Source organism: Hemicordylus capensis, chromosome 2 (assembly GCF_027244095.1).
Source record: "Hemicordylus capensis ecotype Gifberg chromosome 2, rHemCap1.1.pri, whole genome shotgun sequence".
Classification (NCBI taxonomy): Eukaryota; Metazoa; Chordata; class Lepidosauria; order Squamata; family Cordylidae; genus Hemicordylus; species Hemicordylus capensis.
The window spans coordinates 182,903,888-182,911,338 of NC_069658.1; the positions used below are offsets into that span (position 1 = coordinate 182,903,888).

General features: G+C 46.6%; 1 long non-coding RNA gene across 1 annotated transcript; it reads right to left on the reverse strand.

Moving 5' to 3' along the window:
- Positions 1-3,065: 3,065 nt before the first annotated feature.
- On the reverse strand, positions 3,066-6,441 carry LOC128344206 (uncharacterized). Its single transcript, XR_008315720.1, has 3 exons — positions 6,351-6,441; positions 4,741-4,819; positions 3,066-3,184 (listed from the first exon to the last, which is right to left on the reverse strand). It is a non-coding gene; the product is annotated as an uncharacterized LOC128344206 (long non-coding RNA).
- Between the last annotated feature and the right edge of the window lie 1,010 nt (positions 6,442-7,451).

The following is a 7,451-nucleotide window of genomic DNA, read 5'->3' on the forward strand; positions in this document are numbered from 1 at the left end:
TCAGAAACCAAAGGCCAGAACATGGAATCTGAACCCAAATATCACTCTACCACTAACTGAAGCTGAGGCAGCCATGTTGAGTGGTTGGCCTCCCCAACCACTAATTTCCTACTTCTCATTCTGCATGAGAAACTTTCAATACATTACAATATCTTCTTACTCCCACCCCCCATGGAAACCTGGCCTTGATTCATCTGTGTATATGCGCATGTTATGTAGCAAGGCTTCATTTCTTTCCAGTAAGGTTTGACAGGAGGAAGAGGGGGGTTTAGAAATGTCTGGAACATTTTGATGCTGAAGACAGAAGATCAAAATTTGAAGAAAATCCCTGAAAACACATGGAAAAATAGACCAAGACATTATCTCATGCACAAGCCTAGTTTAAATTATTGTAGGTGAACTTCTTTGTGAATGGTGTCCCATAGGCCAAATCTTTCTGCAACTCACTTTGCTATCCTTATTGATGCCTAAGACCGGCTACCTGAGGCAGCCATCACACTTTGCCTCATGTTAAAGCCACCTCTTCTTTCTGCACAGAAAAAGGCATCACAAAATTGTCAGGCTGGCTCAAAAATGGCAGGCAGAGCTGGGAAGGAGTGGAGCAAACTGAAAGTAGCAGGGTGGGTGAGGCTTCTGGATGACTCAGGGCCGAGCTAACCCATAATCAGTGTCAGGAGTCACACATGCTCAGGGTGTGTGTGTGCGCGCACAATACCAAGACTGGAGGCCTTTGCTAAAGGATGAGTAACAGAGGCATCCCGACTGTCTTTTCTGAAACCAAAGGCCAGAACATGGCATCTGAACCCAGAAATCACCCTACCACTAACTGAAGTTGAGGTGGCCATGTTGAGTGCCGTGAAGTGAGGCAGAATAGGAGACGGAGATCTGACTCTTGGGGTCCAGTCCACTGAGAAGTTCTGTGCAGGTCCCACTTAAATGAATGGGAGCTGTGGAAGAGTGTTACCAAGCTTTTAATGCATTTCCCATTCACTTTAATTAGCTTGTGTAAAAGAATTTCCCAACAGATCTGGTTTCATGTTAATTTAGAGAAGATAATTTCCCAGTGGATCAGGCTTAATGCTTATTTCGGTGGTTGGTGGTGGGGAGGATGATGCTGTTTGGATTTTCTGCAACAGACACTCCAGACTTGATTAGGACTCACTGTATGCTCAGATACCACCCCCCTATGCCTTGCCTGCGAAATGTCAAAAGGTCAGATTCCCCACTCCCACCACACACACACGCCCTCCTCCTACTCTAGGGAATGATCCACCTGGTAGCAGTGTAGCTCTGTTGCTATGGAAACAAGGCACATGAGTTTTTTTTAAACATTGCATGTGCCAACATTTGAGAGGGGAGGGGGAAGCCACAAGAAAAAGTCTAACCCAGCATAGAGGGGCATGGGGGGGGCGTGTTACAGAAAAAGAAGACAGGCAACCGGATAAAATTAACCAAATGTGACCATGCCTTGTGGAATTATGCATCTTTCCCCCAAAGGTACTAAGTTTAGGATTCTTGACGAACCATCTCTCCAACACTAATATGATGACTGATTAAGCATGCAAACTATCCGAAGAATGCTAGAAGTCCACATCGGGGGCCTCCAGGGTTACCCCTGGGTGCCAGCCTATGATAGAGCCATAGGACAACGCCATGTGGAAAATGGAGAGGTGGTCAGAGGCACTCCCTTTTCTGCTGCTCCACCAAGCAAATGTTCCTGTTTTCAGAATTAGAACCTTGTACAAGTTCTAACCTGCACTCCAAACATACAACTAGGTACCAAGTGCAGAACAGAGACCACTTTAGTTTGCAACAGGGTCAGGGTCATAATAGGCCAAGGCATTAGAACTCTGAGACATTTTGATCCCGAAGTGAAAAATCCAAAGGATACCCTCTTCCACGAACCCAGACTGGGTACAATCCACTGGGAAGTTCTACACAAGCCAAATTGCAGTCAGGGGAAGCTGTAAAGGATCAATCTCTCTCTCTCTCTCTCTCTCTCTCTCTCTCTCTCTCTCTCTCTCTCGTTGCCCTCCTTAATCATGCTCAAAAATGGCTGCCTGAGGTTACTGCCTCACCTAGCCTCACATTAAGGCCATCTCTAAGAACTTCTACTGGTTGACATGAAGTTTTCTATAGCTACCCTTCCTCCTGCTCCATCATAGAGTTGTGAGGCTTACGTTACAATGCAAGCAATGATTTCTGTGTTCACACATGACACCCCCTTCTTCTTCTGAAGAGGATTATCAAAGCATTGAGTGGAAAACACACATACATTAGAACAGGGCCTAAGTTCTCAAAACTGTAGACCAGGAAGCCAACCAGTGTCTGCTACTCTGCTCTCTAGTTTTCTCAAACATCCTACGCAGGAAGTCAAATGGCAGCCTGAGGAAAGAGCTACTCACTTCCTATCTTTCAGGTCATTGTGCAGAGCATCCAAGTGGACCCTTTTGCTGAGTCAGAAAATAGAGACAATGTGTGAGGGGGTGGGGTGGGTGAAGCACTGCTCATGAATATCCATTCATCCTGATCCACAGAATCTCACAGGTAGACTGCACGATGTTCACCCACCCTGCAAACAGATATTGGCAAGGAAACGGCTGAGGCCCCAGAGGTTGGATGTTCACGGAACTGGCGAAGGGGTGATTGGTCATCACTCCCAATGTTCGGGCTGCGTGGGGAATTAGCTGTTAACAGGGTCAGCTCCACCAGTTTTAATTTGTGCAAATGTTTGGACTTGAGACATGACTGGATTTGAGACAAGGATAGTTTCAAAATTAAAAAGAATGTATATGAGAGAGTGGGAGTACAGGAAGAGAATTGTGTGGTTAAAGCAATAAACCCACATTACTAAGCAATTTAACGACAATGAGGTGTTTCTAACTTAAAACGCAAGAAAGTATGTTTCTAAATAAACCAACTACAATGAGGTGTTTTAGCTTAAGGTCTAATTGTGTACGTTTCCCAGGTGGGCAAGAGAAAGAAGGCTTGAGATAGAGAGACGGAGTTGGATTTAAGAAAGAGAAGCAGAGATAGTTTCGGGGCCGACTCATATTCACCTGATCTAGACGACACGATTTCTGGGCTGCAGAATCTCACTCCTCAGCATGATGGGAAGCAGGAGGGGTGTAGAGATGCCCACAAGAATGGCTTCTCCATGGATCGAGCTTCCTATAGGTGCAAGCTGGATGGATGGGCACAAGAACCGATCCAGATAGTAATTTCAGGCTCTTTGTAGATTGCAAGAGAGCATATGGCATGCTCGGTGGGGTCCATAGTATAGCATGTGAGGGAGCATGAAGATGGCTGGTTGGAGTCCCAAGTATAGCACACACAGTGGAGTATACAAGGAAACACACTGGGTCATGAAACTGGGGATACTTATATCCTAAAATATGCCTTGGGGGCACATTCCTATTATCATGCTTTGCTGTCTATAATTGTCCAGGTGGACCTGCGTGGAATGCATTGTTACTGATGGTTCTTCCTGGGTGTAACAATAATATGGGGATCGCCTTTTGTGTGCAGGTGCATGAAATAATATCTGTGCTGGGACAGGCTCTCCAATAATCCTATCAATCGTTTCAATGGGTGCACCTCTGAGCCTATGTCACTGACTCATCTCCTCTGTAATGGGAGAATCATTATTTCACCATGACACAATTGATTGGTTAACTGGTGTTATCTCCTGTGAAAGGAGGGGAGTGAGGTGGTTAACTCTAAGTACAGGGCATCCTTGAAAGTTAACTCAATAGGAGAGGGGGTGTCATGCTTCTTATCTCCGTTCCAATTTGCTTTGTTTGCAGCCAAATCCAGGGGCGACTAGGCTACTACCAACTAAGTGACTTGTCCCCATGTGTGTACCATAAACTGAGAGCTCCTGTTGCAGGGCAGCTCCTGAGCATATACAAAGTGCAATCTCCAAGCCTGCAGATGCAAGCCAACAGGGAGGCTCTGGAATACGTTTTGAAAGGGAGGCAGAGAATGCAGGTTCAAAACGTTTGAAAAACAGTGGCCTAAGTGATACTCCAGAATGAAGACATGTTCAGAAGAAAGACCTCTAGGAGAATCAGGAAACCTGTGCTATGATTTGGCAAGCGGGTCTCTGGGTACAAGAAAACCAAGGTCCAAATCCTAGCTCAGCCCCTGCCATTGTGGTGACAAGTGGTCTTGGGTGAGTTTCCCTCTCAAAGCTCAACGTACCTCACAGGGACTGTACTTTACAGAATTGTAAGCTTTAATCATTTATTAGCAAGGCAAGAGATACGAGCTGAATAAATAAATAAATAAATAAAACCTAGTCTGTTGAGTCCCAGCCTTATTCCCAGAAAAGGTATAACATTCTAGGGGTTCAAGGAATATGAGGGGGGCGGGATACCTTTTGAGCTTCTAGGAGGCAATCCCCACCAGCTAGAGAGAGCACAGAAAGGAGCAGCCAAAGTTACGTAAGAACATAAGAGCAGCCCTGCTGGATCAGGCCCAAGGCCTGTCTAGTCCAGCATCCTGTTTCACACAGTGGCCCACCAGATGCCGCTGGAAGCCACAGGCAGGAGTTGAGGGCATGTCCTCTCTCCTGCTGATACTCCCCTGCAACTGGTACTCAGAGGCATCCTGCCTCTGAGGCTAGAGGTGGCTATAGCCCTCCAACTAGTAGCCGTTGATAGACCATGAAGTGATCCAAACCCCCCTTAAAGCCATCCAGGTTGTTGGCTGTCACCACATCTCATGCCAGCTACTCACCTTTTAACTTCAAGCCAGTTATACTGAGTTGAAGGAAAGTCTTATTAGGATAAACAGGGTAGAGTCATGAGGAACAAATCTGTGCAGTCGAAAGAAGAGAGAGAGAGAATAAGCTCGAGACATATATACTGGGATTTTTAAGAATAGTGACTGATATCCCAAGTGAATTTGCTTGAGGAAGTCCTATGGGAATTTAAAGTAGGCATGTCTATGTTGTCCTTTTAATTTCAATGGGGCTTCCTCAAGTAAATGTACTTGGGATGTCAGTCACTTCCCCCCACCTTATGATATCTGACCCCCTGGGATTTGAAGCCATCTTTATGTATTGCTGGTAGGTGTTACTTCTCTTTCTGCTGCTGCTGAATCCCATCACCAAAGCCCACAGCCCTTTCAAGGATGCACAAGTGCAGATGCATCCTGTTGGCGCAGCAGAGAACAAAAAAACCTAGAATGGGCAATGATGCAGGGAAGGGCTATTATTTTCTTTAAAAAGCTGCCTCAGTCTCTTCATTCCTGATCTCAAGAGCATTTGTGTCCGATAAAAATTTGCACACCAACTTAGGAAGCTGCCATATACTGAGTCAAGCCATTGGTCTATCTAGCTCAGTATTGTCTACCCAGACTGGCAGCGGCTTCTCAAGGTTGCAGGCAGGAGTCTCTCTCAGCCCTGTCTTGGAGATGCTGCCAGGGAGGGAACATGCAGATGCTCTTCCAAGAGTGGCCCCATCCCCTGAGGGAAATATCTTACAGTGCTCACCAGGATGTAGCTATAATTGAATGGATGGGTTCAAATAACTCGCTCCCCCAGCTTCTGAGGGTCCCCTAGCTCCACCCCTCCCTATTTTATTAATTATTACCCTCACTCTGAGGGGCCACCGGGGAGAGGGGTGGCAAACACAGGCCCCCCTCTTCCCTAGCTACACCCCTGAGTCCTCACACATGTAGTCCCCCATGCAAATGCAAACCAAGGCAGACCCTGCTTAGTAAAGGGGGCAATTCCTGCTTGCTACCACAAGACCAGCTCTCCTCCTCTGGCAATCTTGACCACAAGCAGCCCCCCTGACACCTGAAGCTGCTACGTGGACATAATTTGTGGCCACTTGAGAGTCAAGAATGCTGATCCCAGTTTTTGTGGTCAATAGCATATACGAGAAGGGCCATCACTCAGCAGTAGAGCATATGCTTTGCAGGCAGAAAGTCCCCAGATCAATTGTTAAATTTTGGCCCCTGTTTGTAAAAGCCCTTCAAAGTTGCTGCCAGTCAGTTCAGACAATACTGAGCCAGATGTAAATGTCTAAATAAATAAATAAATACATATTATTATTGTTAATAATAATAAATTCAGCCATCCCAGGTCCTTGGGAAGGACTTGATGTCTGGATAAAACAAACCAGTCAATAACACTTGTCTGACTGTGTAAATAAATAATAATAATAATAAAGATGAACCAAGGGTCTGGCTCAGCCTAGGGGCAGCTTGCTATGTCCCACATATACAGGACTACTGTGTTGCTTCAGTTTAGCAGTCAAACTACCAAACACTGACTGAAGAATGGTGAATTAAATTATGAGGTCTGAGGTATGAGAGAGGATGTGAGATTATATACATACCCAAGTTCTTCTAAGTGGTCTCTGTCCAACAGATGGGCTTCATGCTCGCGTGAAGAAATCATCCGGAAAAACTCACAAGCTTTTCTTTTGTTTCTCCTGATAGGCTCCTCCCCTTTTGCAACTAGGTCACATGCTCAGCACCCTCCTCCTCAGTTCTGGAGTCCGCCGAAGATAAGGAGTCTCAAGGAACTGATCGTAGAGGCTCAAAGGGAGCCTTGGTTAAGGCTGAGAGGACAACGTTTGCATCCCACATGACGTGGGGAACCTGTGAACAGTGGATGCCTCCTTGCAGTGGATGCCTCCTTGCACCCCTGAGGAACCTTTTAATGCATGGGTGTGTGGAGAGACCCATATTGCCACCCGGGTCCAGGACAGAGGCTATGGTAGCCACGCCTCCTGAGGGTACTAGGTCTCAAACCCCTATCTAGATCCTTTTGAAGGAAACTTAACAGGTAAGACAGAGATGTGGAAAAGGGATGCACCCCTTGGGCCTTGCACCAGACCAGAAACCCCTTCCAAGTAGCTTGGTATATCCTGCCAGTAAAGGGCCTTTGGGAAGCCAAAATAGAGGTGAGAGCTACCTGAGAATAGCCCACAAGCTCCTAATGAGCTCCACTCAACCTCCAGGTGAATAGATGAATCCACACCGGACTCTGATGGGGATTCCGTGGAAAGTTCCAGAAGATCTGAGAACCATGGGTGGTGTGGCCAGTGGTGGGTAGTGAGGTCAGTTGGGGGGGTAACTAAGATGATATCTGCCTGTAGTTCCTAGGGATTATGGCTACTGTTGGAAGGGCATACACCAGACCTGGGGGCCATGATGCTGAGAGGGCATCTATTTTTTTGGCTCCTGGTTATTGCTACCTGGACATGAATTGAGGGAGCTTGGCATTGGATGGGGTAGTGAATAGTCCATTATGGATGTCCCTAACCTCTCCATTATGCGTAGGAACACACAAAAACTGCGGCACCGCTCTGCCTGGTTGATCTGGGTCAGCTGAGCCAGTCTGCTGTGGTGGGCCGATATTTCTTGCCGTGCACTGCAGCTAGGGACAGGAGATTTATCTCAGCCCACAAGAAGAGAGCTTCCGCTCCAGCATG